Source organism: Hemiscyllium ocellatum, chromosome 23 (assembly GCF_020745735.1).
Source record: "Hemiscyllium ocellatum isolate sHemOce1 chromosome 23, sHemOce1.pat.X.cur, whole genome shotgun sequence".
In the NCBI taxonomy this organism is placed as follows: domain Eukaryota; kingdom Metazoa; phylum Chordata; class Chondrichthyes; order Orectolobiformes; family Hemiscylliidae; genus Hemiscyllium; species Hemiscyllium ocellatum.
Window position 1 is genome coordinate 1,077,045 of NC_083423.1, and position 24,372 is coordinate 1,101,416.

At 43.2% G+C, this 24,372-nt stretch overlaps 1 protein-coding gene across 1 annotated transcript in view; it reads right to left on the reverse strand.

The window, feature by feature from the left end:
* The window catches only part of LOC132826828 (semaphorin-3E-like), a 328,532-nt gene extending 304,383 nt beyond the window's left edge, over window positions 1-24,149 (reverse strand). Inside the window, exon 1 of the mRNA XM_060843075.1 lies at window positions 24,038-24,149. The gene's annotated coding sequence lies outside the window, so the exon portion shown is untranslated. The remainder of the gene's footprint in view (window positions 1-24,037) is intronic.
* Between the last annotated feature and the right edge of the window lie 223 nt (window positions 24,150-24,372).

Here is a 24,372-nt window from a genome sequence, read left to right on the forward strand (position 1 = left end):
TTACATCGTTTGCATTACATATAAATCAAAAAGACTGTCTATCTGCGAGCAGGCTGCATTTCAAACTCTAATTTTTCCTCATGCTGCAATTTTCTATCAGAGCCCAAAGGATTTCCTGGAGCTATAATGGTTACTGATGAGGATTCCCTTGAGCCCCGCTCCTCCAACCGCCACCAAGACAGAACCCCACTGGTTCTCACCTACCACCCCACCAACCTGCGCATACAACGTATTATCCGCCGCCATTTCCGCCACCTCCAAACGGACCCCACCACCAAGGATATATTTCCCTCCCCTCCCCTATCAGCGTTCCGCAAGGACCACTCCCTTCGTGACTCCCTTGTCAGATCCACACCCCCCACCAACCCAACCTCCACCCCCGGCACCTTCCCCTGCAACCGCAGGAAATGTAAAACTTGCGCCCACACCTCCACACTCACTTCCCTCCAAGGCCCCAAGGGATCCTTCCATATCCGCCACAAGTTCACCTGTACCTCCACACACATCATCTATTGCATCCGCTGCACCCGATGTGGCCTCCTCTATATTGGTGAGACAGGCCGCTTACTTGCGGAACGCTTCAGAGAACACCTCTGGGCCGCCCGAACCAACCAACCCAATCACCCCGTGGCTCAACACTTTAACTCCCCCTCCCACTCCACCGAGGACATGCAGGTCCTTGGACTCCTCCACCGGCAGAACACAACTACACGACGGCTGGAGGAGGAGCGCCTCATCTTCCGCCTGGGAACCCTCCAACCACAAGGTATGAATTCAGATTTCTCCAGCTTCCTCATTTCCCCTCCCCCCACCTTGTCTCAGTCGGTTCCCTCAACTCAGCACCGCCCTCCTAACCTGCAATCCTCTTCCTGACCTCTCCGCCCCCACCCCACTCCGGCCTATCACCCTCACCTTGACCTCCTTCCACCTATCCCACCTCCATCGCCCCTCCCCCTAGTCCCTCCTCCCTACCTTTTATCTCAGCCGGCTTGGCTCTCTCTCTCTTATTCCTGATGAAGGGCTTATGCTCGAAACGTCGAATTCTCTATTCCTGAGATGCTGCCTGGCCTGCTGTGCTTTGACCAGCAACACATTTGCAACTGATGAGGATTAGTAAAGATTCTCCTTCCCACCTTGCACCCCCTCCCCCTGCCTGCCCAGGAGCAATCATTATCTTCTGAAAGAGAGAGCTTCAGTTGCCAGGCCAATGAGGACATGTCTTGGGAAAGGGAATATATGTTGCAGCCTTCAGTTCCCAACTTTTAGTCATAAGGCCAGATCCAATTAGTCAATTTAAAGTTATCAGCAATCCCAATCACTGAAATTAAAAGTCATTCACAGTAAATGCTAGCTTCTTTTTATTCTGACTCATTTTCTTCAAACAACTCTTTTTTTGGTGACCTCCACTAATTTGTATTTTGAATTATCAGAGTAAATGAATACTCCAACACCATTCATTAAATACCACAAAGCTACCTGTTCACAGCAGCCTTTAATTATGTCTTCAGTCTAATTAGTAGCTCTGATTAAAAAAGCAATATGTTCAGTGTAAGCCGGAGAACCCACATCAAGTTGTTAAGGAATAATGACTGATTCCATACATTGAAAATCTCATGCACCAACTACTTCAGGAGGTTATGATGGTCATAGCTCTTGAGTTCAGAAAATCACTTTATAATTTGGCCTTTCTCAATTCTCTACTTTGAAAAGTCTGGCTTGGGTAACCACAAAAATATCAGACAAGCAAATTGATTGATTGCCTTTTTACTGAAATTCTCATCACAACAGAATGAGCGCAGCTTCATCTCCCAGTTTCAAAGTACTTTGTTTAGTTCTTGAACAAATGCACTTTGTTTGAAGAGAATTTCGGTTGAAAAATGCTCTGTTTTCATTAACAATGAGAGTTATTTCATTTTTCATTCATCACCCACTCATCCTGCACATCTCTTCCTCTTTCTTACACACAGACATACACACGTACAGATACACATACAAACATACAGAAAGATGCAAACACATACAGTCATGCACATATATACACATTCATATATAGATGCACACTCCTTTTAATAGTAGGATTACATAGAGGTTACAGCACATGGAAAGGCCATTCATGTGTGTAAAATATGTTTTGTGGAAAGTGAGAGTCACTATCTGGGCCATTTATTGCCTGTCCCTATGCCTCACTAGATTGACATCAGACACTCCCTTTGGCAGTGAGTTTCCCATTCTCAACACTCTCTGGATATGGTAGGTTTTTTTTCTGGAATTTGGAATTTTTAAATAAATTATTATATATGAGATAAATAATAAATGAGATAGTGTATTTGTGTTGTCTCGTTTGTTGAGAAAACATTTTCAGCATTATAAAGATTTCTAAGGTCTGATAGGAAAAGGGATAGGGGAGGTCATGTGACCCATTCTTCTGGACAGTTTATGTCTCTGGCTGAGATCAAGAATCAAAACTGAGATCTTTCTTTCAGTTTTGAAGAAGAGTAACACTGGGCTCGAAATGTTAACTCTGTTTCTCTCTCCAACGATGATGCCAGACCAGCTGAGTTTCTCCAGCATTCTCTGTGTTTTCTGACTGAGACTTTCCTGATGCATGTACCATAATTTCACATGAAATCACATTGGATATCTGGCACAGGAACAGCACATTCCAATTACCCCATTGGGAAAGAAGTTTCTTCGAATTCCCTGTGGGTTTCATGGGTATTGTCTTGTGTTGATAGACTGTAGTTATGTTCTTCCTACAAGGATTTCATTGAGATTGTGTGGAGCTGGAATTATTTCCCATTGATGTAATCTGCATCCTAAAATTGCCATTCTTCTTTATCCACTTTGAAGCACGCAAACTATTCTTTAATTAACAGTTTATTATAGTCTTTTGATGATTCAGGAGTGAAAAGAGAAAAGGATTTATTGAATTCACACTTTTTGCAAATCCCTTCTAATTTAGATTGTAATGACCCATCAGCTATATCACAGGTGGATAAGCTGGTCAAGAAGGCACACAGCATGCTCGCCTTCAACAACTGGGGCATTGGGTACAAAAGTTAGCAAGTTATATTACAGCTGCATAAAACTTCAGTCAGCCCACTTTTGGAATATTGTGTGCAGTTCTGCTCACCACACTACCAGAAGGATGTGGATGCTTTGGAGATGATGTTGAGAAGGTTTACCAGGATATCTCCTGGTCTGAAGAGTTTGAGTTATGGGAGAGGTTGCATAAACGTGGATTGTTCTCACTGGACAGACAGGGACTGAGGGGTGACCTGTTAGAGGTCTACAAAATGATGAGGCTTTTTCCCAGGGTGGAAATATCAACTTCAGCAAGGGCACAGGTTCAAGGTGAGTGGGAGAATGTTTCCCCACACCTCTTCCCTAAACAGTGCATTCCAGGCTCCCACCACCATCAGCAGAGATGGTGGAAACGGGCATATTAGCAATGCTGAAGACATGTCTGAATACACACCATGAACATGAGGTGAACAGAGGGATAGCAACCACCCATGGGCAATAAGTAGTAGGTCTAAGTAAAGATTAGCAATTGATGCAGGCTTGGTATGCTAAAGGGCTTGTTCCTCTGCTGTGTTGTATTGTATATCTCCCTGATTCTCACCAAACTATACTATACTCTAGATGAAGGGCTCCTGCCCAAAACGTCAAATTTCCTGCACCTCAGATGCTGCCTGACCTGCTGTGTTTTTCCAGCACCACTCTAATCTCCAGCTTCTGCAACCCTCCCTTTCGCCTATCCTATAAAGTAGGCAAGTTACCCATCCGCTGAAGTTAATGAGGAGTTACAAGGTTTTCGTTTCAACTTCCCAGCTACCGACCAGTCCCTCCACCAACTCCTTCCAGTTTCCTCCTTGACTTCCCACATGTCCTCATACTCCTTTTTAAAACTAAACTCCATCCTTTGATCGTTCTGAGATCGACTCAGTTTCTCAGTCACATCAGTGAGGTTTGAGGTTTGAGTCATGTCCTATTAAATGATTTCTTGCAGGACAAGAAAATGATGTCACTGTTGGTCCCGAGGCCCTACTCTGTGGATTCGGATGTGAGTTTCATTGGTCAAATTACCTCGCCTTGATTACTATCCAGCAATCCCACTGATGTGAAGATGGCTAAACACATATGTTTAAGTTAATGATTTACTCTGGGATTTTGAATATCTTATTAAAATAATGACTATTTTACCAAAAGGAAAATTATGCAAATTGTCACAATCCAACAAAGTTCAATCTGTCATTGCAATTTATTCCAGTTGCCTCAGATGGTGTATTTAAAAGTGGGTTAATTTTGTGTTGAGCAGCAATGTGGAGGCAGACTTTGTTTCCTTTATATATTGGCCATTCTGTTAATCTTGTGTATGGGAATGATTAATTGTAGCAAAACATGAGGCACAGGAAAGCGAGATCCTGCTGGGAATAACAACCAGTTGAAACTTCTAGAAGCACAGAAAAAACAGAAATATTGCAGTATGAAGGAGTGAATCATCTACCGTTGTATGCCCACCTTCTTGACCTGGCATATACTGTCAAACATCACTCTTACTGAGTCAGCATTGGAGTGGCACCTCCAACACCTTCGCGGGAACGCCATTGTTGCTGGCATTGCAGAGGTTATTCTCAAAGTAATTAGTGACAGGCAACAAATGCAGCCATAGCAACATCACAGAAAGCATTAGGAAGAAAGATTCTGCTTTAAACATTAGTAACACTGCTCTTTCTGGGAAGGCCTGATATTCTGCTCACATCTCTCTGATGTCCCAAATATAAGGGCAGTGAACAGTCTCTTCTGATGTACGTTGGACTCTGTCCAGGAACATTGTTTAAATTGGTCTCCATAGCCTGCCAAACAAACATATAATATTCCACAGAATAAATTTATATTCATGGATCCGCTGACAGTGAGAAATGAACCAGCATTTCTCTTGACTAGGCTTCTCATTGGCAATTTAAAATCAAAAACAAAGAAAAATGACAAATATTTAAACATCTCTCAAAACACAATTATTCAGATGAATATGGTTATTCTATGAAAATCAAAATGGTGATTTCATCCAGCTAGAAATGGTGTGATATTAATATAAAGAAACACCCTCCCTCCCCCTCAAATAAAACCAAATACCTTTACAAAGGGGCTTTTAATGTGATAAAATAACCCAGGCAGCTCCTTGTCAGGGACATTATAAAACCATACATGAAGGCAGGTCAAGGCTGCATCAAAGAAAGTATTTTCATCTTGTCAGATCTGTTTACTTTCAACATTTTCAACAACTGAAGGCTAAGGGTTGATTCTAATCCTGGCTGCCTCATAACTCCTTTGTCCTTTGGTGGATCTCCCACTGTCTGCTGTGGGCCTGCCCTTCACCACTTTCCTGACAGGGATCACTCCTTTGGATTTCCCCTTACTGATAGCACAGCCACTGACAGTGTTTCACACTGGCCTGGAGAATGGCACCAAAACCTGAAAAGTAAAATCTCTCTCAGTCTGAGGAAGTTTCCATTATATTAGCATCACCTCGATGATGTACTTACCCCAAGTTAAAATCATGGTTTAATAACCAATTAATAATCTTTTGCTTCTTTAGGATGATCTCAACATAACTTCACAGAATCACAGCATGGTTACGGTGGAGAAGGAGCCAAAATACTACACATGCTGGAACAAACGGAGACTGTTGACGAAACTCAGCAGGTCTGAAAGTATGCATAGAGAGAGAAACAGAGTTATTGTTTCAAGTCTGCTATGATTCTTCTGCAGAATTTGAGTTCTGAAAAGGAGTCATTCTGGATCAAGTAGAAAGCTGGCCTTCACATTGCCCTGTGAGCTCAGTATGAGAATGATGCAGCTAAATCTCAGAACCTTCGTAAGTGCACAGTCAGAACTTTCTACCTGGACTGTAATGTCCTGGATGTGAAGCTTTGGATACACTGTTACCAATGATCTCTCCACCATATATCATGGGCACACTGCAGAAATATATCAAACTCTGCATAACTCACCTTAGAAGGAGTGTTTGGATGCAGTAACATCAATATTCATTGCGTTTCAAATATTACATTTATTCCTAATTTTTCAGTTTTGGAAGGACCAAAGCATCTTGACAATTGACTCTTGAGTTGAACTACACCCAGTGCAGAATACCTCCTTATCATGGTGCAACTAATACAAAGTGTATTTTATACATGCGAAAGAACAAAGAAAATTTACAGCCCAGGAACAGGCCCTTCGGCCCTCCAAGCCTGAGCCGATCCAAATGTACTGTCTAAACCTGTCGGTCAATTCCTAAGCATCTGTATACCTCTGCTCCCCACCTACTCATGCATTTGTCCAGACGCATCTTAAATGAATCTACCGGGTCTGCCTCTACCACCTCCTGCTGGCAACGCATTCCAGACACCCACCACCCTGCGTATCCGTGCGTGTCCCAGTTAAACTTTCCACCTCTCACCTTGAAAGTGTGACCTCTTATTATTGAATCCTTCACCCTGGGAAAAAGCTTGTCTCTATCCACCCTGTCTATACCCTTCATGATTTTGTAAACCTCAGTCAAGTTCCCTCCTCAATCTCCTTACTTCTAATGAAAATAAACATAACCTACTCGACCTTTCTTCATAACTAGCACCTTCCATACCAGGCAACATCCTCATAAACCTTCTCTGCACACTCTCCAAAGCGTCCACATCCTTTTGGTAATGTGGCGACCAGAACTGTACACAGTATTCTAAATGCAGCCGAACCAAAGTCTTGTACAATTTTAACATGACCTGCCAGCTCTTATACTCAATACCCCGTCCAATGAAGGCAAGCATCCCATATTCCTTCTTGACCACTCTATCCACCTGTGCAGCCACCTTCAGGGTACTATGGACCTGAACTCCCAGATCTCTCTGCTCATCAACTTTTCCCAAGGCTCTTCAATTCATTGTATAATTCACTCTGGAATTAGTTTTACCTAAATGCATCACCTCACATTTTTCTGGATTGAACTCCATTTGCCACTTTTCCGCCCAACCCTCCAGTTTAGATTTGATTAGCTTACTTACAGTGTGGAAACAGGCCCTTCAGCCCAACAAGCCCACACTGACCCTCTGAGGAGCAACCCACCCAGACCCATCCCCGTACATTTACCCCTTCAACTAACACTACGGGCAATTTAGCGTGGCCAATTCACCTAACCTGCACATTTTTGTGACTGTGGGAGGAAACCAGAGCACCTGGAGGAAACCCACGCAGACACGGGGAGAATGTGCAAATTCCACACAGACAGTTGCCCGAGGCTGGAATCAAACCCGGGTCTCTGGTGCTGTGAGTGTCACCGTGCTGCCCAGGCTATCTATATTCTCCTGTATTCTTTGACAGTCCCTTATGTTTTCTGCAACTCCACCAATCTTCATGTCATCTGCAAACTTGCTGATCATACCAACAGTGCCCTCTTCCAGATCATTTATGTATATTACAAACAACAGTGGTCCCAACACTGATCCCTGTGGAACACCACTGGTCACCTTTCTCCATTTCGAGAAACTCCCTTCAACTACTACTCTCTGTCTCCTGTTGCTCAACCAGTTCTTTATCCACCTAGCTAGAACACTCTGCACACCATGTGACTTCACTTTCTCCATTAGTCGACCATGGGGAACCTTCTCAAACGCCTTACTAAAGTATATGACATCAACAGCCCTTCCTTCATCTATCAACTTGGTCACTTCCTCGAAGAACTCTATTAAGTTGGTAAGGCACGATCTTCCCCACACAAAACCATGTTGCCTATCACTGATAAGCCCCTTCTTTCTAAATATAAATAGATCCTATCCCTCAGTACATCTCCAGCAACTTTCCCACCACTGACGTCAGGCTCACTGGTCTGTAGTTACCTGGAATATCCCTACTACCCTTCTTGTACAGGGGGACAACATGAGCAAACCTCCAGACCCCTGGCACCTCACCTGTATTTAAGGATGCTACAAAGATATCTGTCAGGGCCCCAGCTATTTCCACTCTCGCCTCCCTCGGCAACCTGGGATAGATTCCATCCAGTCCTGGGGATTTGTCCACCTTAATAACCTCTAGCCTACCCAACACATCTTCCCTACTTATGTCAACGTCATCCAGACTAATCAAACTTCTATCTCTAATCTCAACATTCATAATGTTCCTCTCCTCCGTGAACACTGATGCAAAGTAATCATTTAGAAACTCACCCATTCTCTTAGGTTCGGCACACTGCCTTCCTTCATTATCCTTTAGTGGACCAATCCTTTCTCTAGTTACGCACTTGCTTCTTATATAAAAATAAAAGGCTTTGGGATTCTCTTTGATTCTGCTCGCTAAAGCTATTTCATGACCCCTTTTAGCCCGCTTGATTCCTCATTTAAGACTGGTCTTACTCTTCCGATATTCTTCCAGGGCCGATTCTGTTCTTAGCTGCCTAGACCTTATTTATGCTTCCCTTTTCCTCTCGGCTAGTCGTACAATTTCTCCTGTCATCCACAGTTCACGAATCTTGCCCTTCCTATCCTTTGCCTTCAACGGGACATGCCTATCCTGCACTATCTTTGAAAGCCTCTTACATCTCAAATGTGGATTCCCTTCAAATAGCTGTGTCCAATCCACATTTCCCAGCTCCTGCCTAATTTTGATATAATTAGCCTTGGCCCAGTTTAGTACTCTTCCCTTAGAACTACTCTCTTCGTTGTCTATGAGCATTCTAAAATTTACAGAATTGTGATCACTGTTCCCAAAGAAATCCCCCACTGCAACTCCTACCACCTGGCCTGGCTCGTTCCCCAGTACCAGATCCTATATGGCCCCTTCCCTCGATGGACTATTGACATACTGCTCTAGAAAACTCTCCTGGATGCTTCTTACAGATCCTGCCCCATCCAGACCTCTGACTCTAAGTGTATCCCAGTCAATGTTGGGAAAATTAAAATCTCCCATCACCACTACCCTGTTGCCTCTATATCTATCCATAATTTGTTACATATTTGTTTTTCTCCCTCATGCTCACTGTTGGGAGGTCTGTAATACAGCCCCATCAATGTAACTGCACCCTTCTTATTTCTCAGCTCCACCCACAATGCCTCACTACCCAAGATCACCACAGTGTCCTCCTTTAGCACAGCCGTGATAGCGTCCCTGACCAGCAATGCAACTCCAACCCCCCTCCTTTTACTTCCCTCCCTGTCCTGTCTGAACAGGATCATTAAGTCACAAGCTCCAAGAAAGTGTTTGAACTATTGGTTATTTAAATATCAACACTCCACTGTTTCACTCTTCCTGCCATATTAAGATACAGAAAGATGCAAATTAATCCTCAATCTGATTTCTGCTTCCAATATCATGGAGCATCAAACAAAGTGACAAGTTGACCTGAATTTTAACTCGTGGGCAGGAAGACATCGAAGTCCATGACGTGTTTGTCCGGATCAGCACCAGGTGAGATGGGGCCCAGGTTAATGCTCACAGCTCAGGATGTGGCAGCACTCTGGGAGGTAGCAGCTCATATCAGTTCCCATCAGCTGGCAGCTGGGGGTTAGGTTTGGGGAACACACATGGAATCTCAGACCAGATGAAGCCTAAAGGTTTCCTTATTGTTACTGCTGTATGCTCCCGGCTCACACAAAATTTTATATATTTGCCTTGTCATGCTCCACTGGCCTTGTCTCTGGCACCAGCCATGTCAACGTGAATGAGTCATGTCACCCTGTTTCAGTCTCAGGATAACATGATCTGATTTCACCAACTGACTTAAAAAGGTCCCTATCATCTTTAGCAACAATCCTATACCTAAACTTTGTCCCACAATCAACTACCAGCACAAAATTATGTCAAATAAACTTTATTTGAGCTGAAAATGTGTTGCTGGAAAAGCGCAGCAGGTCAGGCAGCATCCAAGGAGAAGGAGAATTTTCTTCTAAATAAACTTTATTTGTCTATTTTATTAGGAAAAAAATACACCAAATAATCCTGCTTCATTGGATCTCTGAATTTTCCAATTTTTCAACTTTTGGACTGAAGAGACATTGTCGGCTTGGTGCAACTGAAAATGGGTTTGTGGTAGAGTGTGCTGCTGAGGTACCCATCCTTGATGGAGATGCATGTGTCGAAGAATAAGACAGATACAAGAGAATAGATTAGAGTGGTACTGGGAAAGCACAGCAGGTCAGGCAACATCCGAGGAGTAGGAAAATCGATGTTTCGGGCAAAAGCCTTTCATCAGGAATGAAGTCTGTGGTGAGTTTGATGATGGAATGAAAATTGTTGATGTCACTGTGTGGTTTTATCAGTGACTCCTTACCATGGGCCCAGAGGAAGAAAATGTCATCAATGTACCTGGTATATAGTGTTGGTTGGAGATCCTGCATAGAAAAGAAATCTTGTTCAAACCTGTGCATAAAAATGTTGGCGTATTGGGATGCAACTTTGGTCCCCAAGGCTGTTCAATGCATCTGGATGAAGAACTGGTTGTCAAAGATGAAAATGTTGTGGTCGAGGATAAAGAGGATGAGTTTTTGGACAGTGGTCAGAGATTGGCAGTTGTTGGTGTTGAGTGCAGAGACTGTTGCCACGATGCCGTCATTGTGGGGGATGCTGGTGTAGAGTGAAGAAGCATCCATTGTGACGAGGAATGTTCCCAGTTTGACTGGTCCATGGGTGCTGAGTGTCTGTCAGAAATCTGTAGTGTTGCGACAGAAGCTGGAGATCCCCTGTACAATGGGTTTCAAGATGCCTTCAACATACCCAGAGAGGTTCTCACGCAGGGTCCCATTGCCTGATATGATGGGACATCCCGGTGTGATGGCTTTGTGTTTCTTTGGAAGACAGAAGAAGTCGCCTACGCGAGAAGTATATGGGATGATTGTGCGTAAGGAACTCTGAAGGACTGGATCCAAAGTCCTGATCAACGTGTTTCGTTCACGGATGTGCTCTTTGGTCGGATCAGCCTGGTAGTTGCCTGTAGTGTTCCTGGTTGTTCAGTTGTCGGTACACTTCCTTGCAGTAGTCTGTGCGATTCTGTATGACGATGGCTCCTCCTTTATCTGCTGGTTTGGTGACAATGTTATGATTGGTTTTGAGAGCCTGGATGGCATTGCGTTGTGAACGGGTGATGTTTTGCTCTACCTTGTGGGTACGGCTGCTGAATCTGGCATTTATATATTTCCTAACGGTTTGAGCATACATGTGAAGCCCAGGGCAGCGGCCCTCCGGTGGGGTCCATGTTGACACCTTCTTTGGTCGCTCCTCTACAGATCCCTGTGATGACTGTTCAGGTTCATTACTGGGGTCATTGGGGTTACTGCTGGCATTTTAAAATAAATCCCGGAGTCTCATTCGTCTGATTAATTCCTCCATGTCTGTTGCAAGATCCATGGGGTCCATTTTGGTGGTGGGGCAGAAATTGAGACTCCCGCTAAGAACTTCAATCTCTTCCCGTTGAAGGGTGTGGTCCGATAAGTTGACGATCGACATCCCCGCGGTGATAGACAATATACAATAGACAATAGGTGCAGGAGTAGGCCATTCTGTCCTTTGAGCCTGCACCACCATTCATTTATGATCATGGCTGATCATTCCTAATCAGTATCCTGTTCCTGCCTTATCTCCATAACCCTTGATTCCATTATCCTTGAGAGCTCAATCCAACTCTTTCTTAAATGAATCCAGAGACTGGGCCTCCACTGCCCTCTGGGGCAGAGCATTCCACACAGCCACCACTCTCTGGGTGAAGAAGTTTCTCCTCATCTCTGTCCTAAATGGTCTACCCCGTATTTTTAAGCTGTGTCCTCTGGTTCGGCACCCACCCATCAACAGAAACATGTTTCCTGCTGCCAGAGTGTCCAATCCTTTAATAATCTTATACGTCTCAATCAGATCCCCTCTCAATCTTCGAAACTCAAGGGTATACAAGCCCAGTCACTCCAGTCTTTAAGTGTAATCCCGCCATTTCAGGAATTGACCTCGTGAACCTATGCTGCACTCCCTCAATAGCCAGAATGTCTTTCCTCAAATTTGGAGACCAGAACTGCACACAGTACTCCAGGTGTGGTCTCATCAGGGCCCTGTACAGCTGCAGAAGAACCTTTTTTGCTTCTACACTCAATCCCTCTTGTTATGAAGGCCAGCATGCTATTAGCCGCCTTCACTACCTGCTGTACCTGCATGCTTGCCTTCATTGACTGTTGTCCAAGAACACCCAGATCTCTCTGTACTGCCCCTTTACCTAAACTGATTCCATTGAGGTAGTAATCTGCCTTCCTGTTCTTGCCACCAAAGTGGATAACCATACATTTATCCACATTAAACTGCATCTGCCATGCATCTGACCTCTCACCTAATTTGTCCAGGTCACCCTGTAATCTCCTAACATCCTCATCACATTTTACACTCCCACCCAGCTTAGTATCATCAGCAAATTTGCTAATGTTATTACTAATACCATCTTCTATATCATTAACATATATTGTAAAAAGCTGCGGCCCCAGCACTGATCTCTGCGGTACCCCACTGGTCACTGCCTGTCATTCCAAAATGGAGCTGTTTATCACTACTCTTTGTTTCCTGTCAGCCAGCCAACTTTCAATCCAAGTTAGTACTTTGCCCCCAGTACCATGTGCCCTAACTTTGCTCACTAACCTCCTATGTGGGACTTTATCAAAAGCTTTCTGAAAGTCCAGGTACACTACATCCACTGGATCTCCCTCGTCCACCTTCAGAGTTACATCTTCAAAAAATTCCAGAAGATTAGTCAAGCATGATTTCCCCTTCATAAATCCATGCTGACTCTGACCTATCCTGTTACTACTATCCAGATGTGTCGTAATTTCATCCTTTATAATAGACTCCAGCATTGTTCCCACCCCTGAGGTCAGACTAACTGGTCTATAATTTCCTGCTTCCTCTCTCCCACCTTTCTTAAAAAGTGGTACAACATTAGCCACCATCCAATCCGCAGAAAATGATCTCGAATCTATCGAACTCTGGAAAATAATCACCAACGCATCCACGATTTCTCGAACCACCTCCATCAGTACCCTGGGATGTAGACCATCAGGCCCCGGGCACTTATCAACCTTCAGACCTAACAGTCTCTCCAACACCAATTCCTGGCAAATATAAATTCCCTTAAGTTCAGGTCCTTCAGCCACTGTTACCTCAGGGAGATTGCTTGTGTCTTCCCCAGTGAACACAGATCTGAAGTACCAATTCAATTCTTCTGCCATTTCTTTGTTCCCCGTAATATATTCTCCTGTTTCTGTCTTCAAGGGCCCAATTTTAGTCTTAACCATTTTTTTGCCTTTCACATACCTAAAAAAACTTTTACTATCCTCCTTTATATTTTCGGCCAGTTTACCTTTGTACCTCATTTTTTCTCTGCGTATTTCCTTCTTAGTAATCCTCTGTTGTTCTTTAAAAGCTTCCCAGTCCTCCGTTTTCCCACTTATCTTTGCTTTCTCTTTTAACTTTATATGATTCTTAACTTCCCTCGTCAGCCACGGCCACCCATGCCTCCTCCTAGGATCTTTCTTCCTTTTTGGAATGAACTGATCCTGCAACTTCTGTATTATACACAGAAATATCTGCCATTGTTCCTCCACTGCCATCCCTGCTAGGGTATTGCACGATTGAACTTTGGCCAGCTCCTCCCTCATAGCTCCATAGTTCCCTTTATTCAACAGAAATATTGTCACTACCGATTGTACCCTCTCCCTCTCAAATTGCAGATTGAAGCTTATTGTATTATGGTCACTACTTCCCAATGGCTCCTTCACTTTGAGATCCCTAAACAATTCTGGTTCGTTGCACAATATCAGACCCAGAATTGCCTTCTCCCTGGTCGGCTCCAGCACCAGTTGTTCTAAGAATCCATCTCTGAGGCACTCCACAAAGTCTCTTTCTTGAGGTCCAATACCATCCTGATTCTCCCAGTCTACCTGCATGTTGAAATCCCCCATAACAACTGTAGTAACATCTTTGCGACAGGCCAATTTCAGCACCTGATTCAACTTACATCCGACATCCAGACTACTGTTTGGGGGCCTGTAGATAACTCCCAAGAGGGAGTTTTTACCCTTAGAATTTCTCAGCTCTATCCACACTGACTCTACATCCCCGATTCTAGTGATAACATTATCCACTTTGGTGCCAGGCACGGTTTCGCTGCTGCTGGTGGTGATGCCAACTTTCTCCAACTTTCTCTTGTTCTTGGTGTGCACGTACGTGGTGTAGTTTTGTCGCCTTGCCTGTCTGGCAATGTCCCATAACTGTACTGCTATATTCTGACTGCAGGCTGAGAGTGTAGACTCCATGTTAATTTCAAGGTTATGGCACCTGCTGTAGAGTTGATGCATTGAGGAAAATCTACACCATGTTCTTCACAGCCTGCAGCACATTATCAACGAGGATAAGCACCTCACCAAGACCTTCCCCCCACCTCCACTTTTTGCCTTTAAATTACCATCAAACCTCAAACAGATCATTGTTTGTCGCAAACTGCCCGGCTTTCGGAATCACATCATACAACCTGGTCACGACAGACACTGCAAGTCAGACTGTCGACACGGATACCATCATTACACGTGGGGACACCACCCACCAAGTACACAGCAGGTACCCATGTGACTCAGCCAACATTGTCTATCTCATACGCTGCAGGCAAGGATGCCTTTAGGCATGGTACATTGGTGAGACCAAGCAGAGACTACAGCAATGGATGAATTTTTCACCGCACAACAGAATTGTTCCGCCCCAATCAGAGAACACTTCAGTGGTCCAGGACTTTTGACTGAGGACCATCAGGTGACCATCCTCCAAGGCGGACTTTGGGACAGGCAACAACGCAAAGGACAGGCAACGCAGCAACACTCTCTCACAGACTTATACCCCTTTACACTCTCACTCATACATGCACTCTCTCACAGACACTTAAACCCCACCCCCCACCTCCCACACCCACACCCACATGCACTCACATATATAATTTGTGGAGTGAATTTGTATGTGTAGAATTACATTTTATTTTGCTCAAAAACTGTATGAATCCATGTAAGATTCTGTAAATGTCTTTTATAGAAATCAAATCAGTCTGAACATTGAGGCACAGACAGCCTCACACAGGGCACCTCACACCTGCAATGCATTATCTGGGCTGACATGGCACTTATTGTTAAAGTTCACTTGAGAGCGTAATTTTAAAAAAATGTTCTGGGAATTACATACGAAAGAACTGGAACCAACATGATCATTCTAAAAGATGAAAGACTTAACAAACAGTCCAGGTCTTGTTCAATATATAATTTCAGTGGAATCACATTGTAACCTTTTGCTATAAATTCTATGTCTTACGATCTTATTCTCCACAACCACCTGATGAAGAAGCAGTGCTCCGAAAGCTAGTGCTTCCAAATAAACCCCGTTCCATTATCAAGGATTTTATTGCAGAGCACATAGAAATCAGTGGCAGATTCCAAAATAGAAATCATGCTTGACAAATCTACCAGAATTCTTGAAGAATGTAACTAATAGAGTTGATGAGGGAAGCCAGTGGATATGGTTTAATTGGACTTTCAAAAGGTCAAAGTCCCACATAAGAGGTTGGTGTGTAAAAGTAAAATACATGTGAGTGGAGGGTTGTGCATTGAGTTTGGCAGAAAATTGGTTAGCAGGAATAAATGGTCCTTTTTCTGAATGGCACACAGTGATGTTATTTATATATTCACAGGATCAGGGTATCGCTGGCTGGACCAGCATTTATTGCCTAGAGCATAGTTAAGAGTCAACCACATTGCTGTGTGTCTGGCCTCACATGTAGGCCAGACCGGGTGAGGATGGCAGTTTTCTTCCTGAAAGGATATCAGTAAATCAGATGGGTTTTCCCTGGCAATTGGCGATGGATTCATGGTTATCATTAGATTCTTAATCCAGGATTTTTATTGAATTCAAATTCCATCATTTGCCATGGCAGGATTTGAACCTGGGACCCCAGAACATTACCTTGGTCTCTGGATTAATAGTCTGGTGATAATCCCACCAGGCCATTGCCTTCACCTAACCTCTTTGGGTACCATAGGGATCAGTACTAGGACCACAGCTATTCACAATGTATGCTAATAATTTAGTTGAGGGAACTTAACATAATCTCTCAAAATTTGCAGGGGACACAAAGCTAGGTGGGAGGGTGAGCTGTGAGGAGGATGCAGAGATGATGTTGTGTGATTTGGACAGGCTGAGTGGTCAAATGCATAGCAGATACAATTTAATGTGGGTATATGTGAGATCATCCCTCTTAGAGTCATAGAGATGTACAGAACAGAAACAGACCCTTTGGTCCAACTTGTCCATGCCTATCAGATATCCCAACCCAATCTAGTCCCATCTGCCAGTACCTTGCCCATATCCCTCCAAATTCATGTACCCATCCAGGTGACTTTTAAATGTTGCAATTGTACTAGCCTCCACCACTTCCTCTGGCAACTCATTCCATACACACACCATCCTCTGAGTGAAAAAGTTGCTCCTTAAGTCTGAATTTATATTTTCCCCTCTCACCCTAAACCTATGTCCTCTAATTCTGGACTCTACCCCAGGGAAGAGACTTTGTCCATTTAGCCTATCCATGCCCCTCATGATTTTATAAACCTCTATCAGGTTACCCCCCAGCCTCCAATGCTCCAGGGAAAACAGTTCCTTGTGGCACTCTACTGGTCACAGGCCTCCAGTCTGAAAAACAATCCTCCACCACCACCCTCTGTCTTCTACCTTTTGCTGTAGGGGAGTGCAGCAAAAATATATCAAGCTGATTCTTGGGATGGCAGGACTGACTGGGGAGAGATTTAATTGGTTAGGATTGTGTTTACGAGAGTTTAAAAGAATGACGAAGGATCGCATTGAACCCGATAAACTTCTCACAGGAACACACCGTTAAACACAGGAAGAATGTTTCTGCTGATGGGGGAGTCCATTACAAGGGGTCATAGTTTAAGAATATGGGGTAAACCTTTCAGGATGGAGAGGAGGAGAAGTTTCTTCACCCAGAGAGTGGGGAGCCTGCAGAATTCACTATCACAGGAAGCAGTTGAAACCCAAATATTACGTGTTTTCAAGAAGCAGCACAGCAACAGACCCTTCGGCCCATCATATCTATACTGACCATGATGCCAATCTGAACTAATCCCATCTTCCTATATATGGTCCAGATCCTTCAATCCTCTGCCTGTTTATGTATCTGTCTGAATATGTCTTAAACTTTGCTATCATATCTGCTTCTGCTACCCCCCCTGGTTCTACATTCCAGACACCTATCCCCTTCTGCGTTAAAAAAACCTGCCTCGCACATCGCCTTTAAACTTCCTTCCTCTCACCTCAAACTTACGGCCCCTATTTAACATTTCCATCCTGGAAAAAAGACTCTGGTTATTCACTCTATCCATGCCTCATAATTTTATGTACTTGGATCATGTTGTCCCTCAGGCTCCAACATTCTAGTGAAAACAATCCAAGTTTATCCAACTTCTTCTCATAGATAATACGCTCAATCCTGGCAATGTCTTGGTAAACCAGTTTTTCACCCTCTCCAGACTTCCAGAGTGTGAGGGCCTCTTGGAGGAACTGGATGTGATTCCGGAGTCTGTGGGAAATTGTTGTCAATGTCTAATCTGTTGCTGTAGAGAACTCCATCTGGTGGCTGGAGCAAGAACTGAGAACCTCGTATCTGGAGGGAAATTGGAATGAAATTTCTGTTCCCTCAGTGTTTGGCGTTTTTTAAAAATATCTAATTTTCTGAAAATGATTTAATTCCTAGCAATCCCATCAATATATTTTTTATCTTATTGCAGCAGTTTAAAGGCGATGTGCGAGGCAGGTTTTTTTAACGCAGAAGGGGATAGGTGTCTGGAATGTAGAACCAGGGGAGGTAGCAGAAGCAGATATGATAGCAAAGTTTAAGACATATTCAGACAGACACATAAACAGGCAGAGGATTGAAGGATATGGACCATATATAGGAAGATGGGATTAGTTCAGATTGGCATCATGGTCAGTATAGACATGGTGGGCCGAAGGGTCTGTTGCTGTGCTGCTTCTTGAAAACACGTAATATTTGGGTCTCAACTGCTTCCTGTGGTAGTGAATTCTGCAGGCTCCCCACTCTCTGGGTGAAGAAACTTCTCCTCCTCTCCATCCTGAAAGGTTTATCCCATATTCTTAAACTATGACCCCTTGTAATGGACTCCCCCATCAGCAATTCATTCTGAGCTGCTGTCAGAATTCTGCTGGTTTGTGGATTTTATAAATTACAGGTAGTTCTCCCATAACACTGTAGTTACATTGCTGCAAAACCGCACTTAATGGAAAATTACTTAATATAAATAATGGGGCTTATGGGAAAAGTGGGGTTAGAGGCAGAGCAACAAACAAAATCATTTACAATCGCTCAAAACTAACCCAAAGGCCTAATGTAAAGTATAGCACAGTCTGTGTGAAGGTTGAAATCATATTTATTAACAAAACAAAAGTCAATTGAATGCAGTACATTTTTAAAAATGTAAGATAGCTGCTCTCTGTACAGTATCTCTTAGAGAAAGCTGCCCTGTTGGCAGCTGACATTGGTGCATGCGTGGGACAGTATGGAGGTTTTGTCACGGACATCAGTAAATGTGCAAATCAAAGTACACAAACCGATCCCTGCTGGAATCCCGCTATTGCCAACAGAAGTAAACATTCTCCAAGAATTCGTTCCCTAATTCTTTGACGAAGTTGTAGCCAGATTGTGCTGTCAAAACACGCATTATCCCAGAACCACCTGTACAGTTTTTTTGTTACAAATACTCAGCAGTGATTGTGAGATGAATTACTTGAGTCAAAAGGTGTTCTGACCAAAGGTGATATAGTAAGCCTTGAAATAATATTAACATCAATTTTCTAATTAATTCTAAGTCTGGGTGTATCAGTAAAGAGCACTGCTTCAGTGAAATCTCTAAATTGCAATTAGAAAACACATGTAAACCTTACTGTGAAACTGACCTTCCCCAGTGCCTGTCTGGTCTGAAATAAGATATAGCAAAACAAAATTAACAAACTGCTTCCCTCCAGCCTCTTGATCCTTCCTCACCACGGCTCCTTATTATGAATCTATTGACATTCTCGTTATTCTCATTTATATGTTTGTCAGTATTTTTGATTGTGGAATGAAATTGCAAAACCAAAGACTTTGGAAAGATTTCCTGTGCTTTTTAAAGGCAGGTCACTGAAACTCTTAGTAAGAGTTGTTTACACAGTTGTGTGTTACGGTAGTGCTAGTGTTGGGTGGGTGTGTGTTGGGGAGAGATGGAGTAGGGGACATTTGTTGCATATGAGCTACAATCAGAGGGTGTGTCCTGAAAGAGATTCAGCTGGCAACAAATAACTGATTGGTCAACATCCCACTGACCAGCTATTAATGGCAAAGGTCATCCGTCTGCCGACAGTGTTGTGATTAGCTGTCAGGAACTGAACAGCTTGTGGGTGTGAATGTTTGACCAGAAACCCGTGGAGCTCCCTGCCTCTGGAAAGGAAGAACCACTCTTCCCTCTGCAGTAAGACGCCTCAAACCTGAAGAACCCCAGTTTACTTCCCTCCCTTGGTGTAGTAAGGTAAGGTGTTTTAAACAATAAAGTCAGAGACTTTGTCAGATGTGAACCAGATGGTCTGCGTTTCCTACAAGAAAGTGGAAGCACCGAGAGGAGACAGAGATCAGCAAACAGCAGGTCATGACATGGCGAAAGGATCATCTCAGTGAGCCCTGTAGACAGGGTGCCCCAGTCATCATTCCACCCATAACACCTATGGAGTTTCTGTATCTGCCTTCACCTGTGTGTGTTTTATGGGGTTTAGGGTTTGAACCAGCAGAGGTAAGGGGATGTGTGTGTCGGGTGTGATACTCAGCTGGAGGAAGTGGTGGAGATAAAGGATATGAGTTTTATGATCATTAGTCATGAATAGTACCATTGGTGAATAATGTGTGAGATAGGGTTAGGTATTATGGATAGAGCCACAAGAGAGCCTTTAACTTTAACTTTAAATAAATATTCCTAATCCTAACTCTGTCTGTCCCTGAGCTTTCGTTGTGTTGAGGTGAGATCCTGTGTAGATATCTGCCCATCTCTGGAGCAGGGTGAAACCAGGCATTCTGGCTCAGAGGTAAGGACATTATCACTGCATCACACAAGCCCTTGAGCTCCTGTGTCCAACTCCAAGTCCAGTTTTGTGGTTATTCTGTCAGGGATGGCTGCATGTAAAATATCAATGACTGGAAGTATTACCACAGTTGGGGATGAGACAGGTGGAAGTAACAGTTTTGTTGATGATCTGTCTGTGGAGTTTGAAGTTTAGTATATTAGACAATAGATTGAGGTTTTGAGAAACTTTATGTTATGAAAAAGAGATTTTAAAAATTCATTGATTCCTGCAAAGTCAAACAATGCAGCACGTGCACTTCCTAAATAAACCTGACAGGAGCAAAGAAATGATGGTGACATTGTATTGTAAGTTTAACTCTTTGAATACCATTGTAATAAAAAAAACTATAACTTGCATTTTGTTTATTTTGTATTATTTCATACATTACAGTTTTCTCATTGAAAAATACTCATTCCTATTCCTGCAATATGCAATTGAGACAGAATTAATTAAAGATTGCAATAGTTTTCAGATTTACTTAAACAAAACTCACAAGGCAGAAACCATGATACTAAATGCTAATTAAATGATCAAAAGGAGATTTCTAAAGGAGAGAAAAATGGAAATACAAAACCAGACAGAAAGCACTGTGTGGGGCATGGGCACCCAGCCTGTATCTGAAATGTACAGAATGGGATAGAGCTCAGCATTGTCAGCCAGAGAGAATGGCTGAATGCCCAAGCCCTGTGGTGTATTACCAACATTCTCTGTTTTCATGACAGGTGAATTGATTTTTGGATAATTCTGGATCCTGTGATTGTGCTGCAGGAACTCTGGTCAATCAGTAACAGGCTGAATATGTACTTGCAAGGAACAAGTTAATTTTGTGTCTTTGAAAACTTAATTGACTTCTGTTAAAGATGGAGCCAATTAAAAATAGTTAATACAATGAACCTCCACATATTTACACATGAGTCGAAATCTCAACCATCTGTGTTAGGCTAGAAGTTGACTCCTTGGTTTTCTGTGCAGTAGCAATCTCTAAACCACTGGGATATCAGCAGCAGGTGGGGTTGGCTTATTATGTGAATATGTTTAATTTCAGGTCCTGTTGTATGCATAGGAACCCGAAGGCATTTCTACATTGAACTGGGCAAAATGCCCACTGCAAACAACCCTCCTTGATACAGAGTTGGGTAAGCAACAAGTAGCCCTTAAAGATAGAAGCAAGAATTGCAGATACTGGAAATCAGAAACACACAAACAGAAATAGCTGGAGAAACTCAGTAAGTCTGATAGCATCTGTGGAGAGAAAGAAGAGTTAATCTTTCAGGTCTAGTGACCCTTCCTCAAAACTGATGGTAGATCATAGAATCCCCACAGTGTGGGAAGAGGCCATTCAGCCCAACAAGTTCCCACCATCCCTCCAAAGAGAATCACATTTAGAATCATCCCTCTACCCTATAACCCTGCATTCTCCATGGCCAAACCACACATTTTTGGACTGTGGGAGGAAACTGGAGCACCTGGGGGAAACCCACGCAAACTTGGGGAGAATGTGCAAACTCCACACAGTCACCCGAGGCTGGTGTCGAACCAGGTCCCTGGTGCTGTGAGGCAGTAGTGCTAAGCACTGAGCCACTGTGTCACCCTGGTAACTGGGAAAAGGTTGGTCCATATGCTAATGGTGGGGTGATGGAAGGAGGAAACAATAAGTGGAGATGGAGCCCAAAGAGAGAGAGAAAACAACAGTTGGACAGACAAAGAAATAGGTAAAGGTTCACCTTGGGAAGTGAATTGCTGCTAATGAGGGCCGTTAGTAAATGACAATGGGGGGGTTGTGGTAGCAGCCAATGAAATGATAAGGCCTGGTGTATGAGGTAGAGGATAAGGACATGGGAGAGGTACTCAGATCCTAAAATTACGAGTCTTGAAGGCTGTAGGTTTTCCAAATGGAAAGTGAGCTGTTGTTCTTCCAGCTTGCATTGAGTTTCGCTAGACCACTGCAACAAGCCTGAGACAGAGATGGTGGCTAGGGAACAGGGTGGGGTACTAAAGTAGCAGGGTCATTTTTGCAGGCAGAGCATAGGTGTCCTGCGAAGCTGTCATCCAGTTTGTGTTTTGTTCACCATTGTTGAAGAGACCACATTGTGAACAGCAAATACAGTAGACAAGATTGAATGAAGTGCAGATAAGTCGCTGCTGTACCTGGAAGTTGTGTCTGGGGTCTTTGGATAGTGAGGAGGGAGGAAGTAAATGGAAGTTAAAAAAAATCAGCAGTGTGTCCTGAAGGAACAGGAATACTTACTAATATCATCTGGGCTGTCGTTCCTCTGGAAACCCCTCATCTAATCATTGTCCTACTTTACTGTTAAACTGGCAGCCTGATATCATTCTGGTCTAAATTCATGGAGTTGTCTCAGGAGGTCTGCTTGGGCTGGGGAGTATTCCAATGGTATAGAGAGGAAGGCCCACCCTCATGATAGCTTCTCCTGCCTCCTGGCCCAGGTTGTTTCTCCAGATTTTCATCCAAATGATAATGTGACTGTCTGCAGATAACGGTGAGAGATTGTGAATGTGTCAGGACTGATAAATTCTCAAATTACTGACAGTTGCAATCACACCTAAAATTACAGCTTCAGTCCTAAGTCCCCAGTCACCTCCTGCCACCAGACAGTGAGGAAATCTTTACCATTGCACACACTCTTCCTGAGAAGGAGACTGAATATTACCCAGGAGGAGGCTTCTTCATGTATCAGTATGCCCTGGCCAATGAACCTAATAGACCCAGAACCAGCTGCTTATTAAAATAAAGCTGTTTATTTAGGAATAAAATCAAAAATTTAAATCAGAAACCCACTTCCTGGGTACTCTGACAATGTTCTAATTACCAAAGTATTTTAAAATCGCAAAGTTACAATTATATTATTATTTCTCTAGATCTACATTTTAATATTTATCAAGTGAAGCTCCACTCTATATTTCAGCATTCAATCATGGTTTGTTTGTATAAATCTGGAGGATTATTTTGTAAAGACACTTATTAATATAAATATATACTAACAGAAGGAATTCTCCAAACAATTGAAAAGCATTCCCCTGGAGTGAGTCCATTCATCAGTAAATCATAGAATTCCTACAATGTGGAAGTAAGCCATTCAGGCCATCAAGTGGACACCAACCCTCCAAAGAGCATCCCACCCAGATCCACTCCACCCTGTAACCCTGCAATTCCCATGGCTAATCCACCTGACCTGCACATCTTTGGAATGTGGGAGGAAACTGGAATACCCAGAGGAAACCCATACAGACATGGGGAACATGTGCAAAGTCCCCCAGACAGTCACCCGAGGCTGGAATCAAACCCGAGTCCCTGGCATGGTGAGGCTGTAGCGCTAACCACTGAGCCATCGTGCCACCCTTAAAAAAAACTTGAGGATACCAATTCAAAGAGGATACTACATTAATGCATTGAATTTGTCCCAGCTGTTTAATGTATATTTTTTGTTTTGAACATGAATTGTGCAGATTCACAAAAAAGTTGATCCTCTTAACTCCTTACAATACCTGTTCTTCCAATCCAAATGCCCGCTTAAAGCAAACATTCAAACTCCCTTCTACTCATAAAATGAAATCATATCTTTCAGCGGTGAATGTTAATTCCATAACTTTTACTTGAACAATCTTGACAAATTCCAAAGTTGACTTTTTAACAGATGTGTTGTGTAATGATCTGATAGCAACGACTGTTTGTAAAGGCAAAATAAAATTTACTTGTCAGTATCAGAATGTCACAGTATTAGTTCATCTTGTCCACAAAAAAAATTCAGCCAGTTGCTGATTCTGACGGTACAGATGTTCTTACCTTTATGTGAGAGACGCAGTCTTGGATGCCTTGGATTCTCTGAGCAGCGGAAATGCTGTAAGGTAAGGACATGTAGAAGCAACAGACTGGCAACTGAGATGCCAGCCAGAGACATGCTGCTGGAGATTCTGACTCTCAGCTCTTCGTTGGAAAACTGAAGTCCAGTTTTATTCTCTCTCTCTCTCTCACACTCACACACCCTTTTCCCTTAAGCAGCTTGAATAACACTGCCGTTCTGCCAGTAATGACCAGTCCCTTTAATTTTAATCCTCTGTTTTCTGGCTCCTCTGCAAATTTAGCAACTCCTCCCTGATGCTTTCCCAAATCTTTCCACT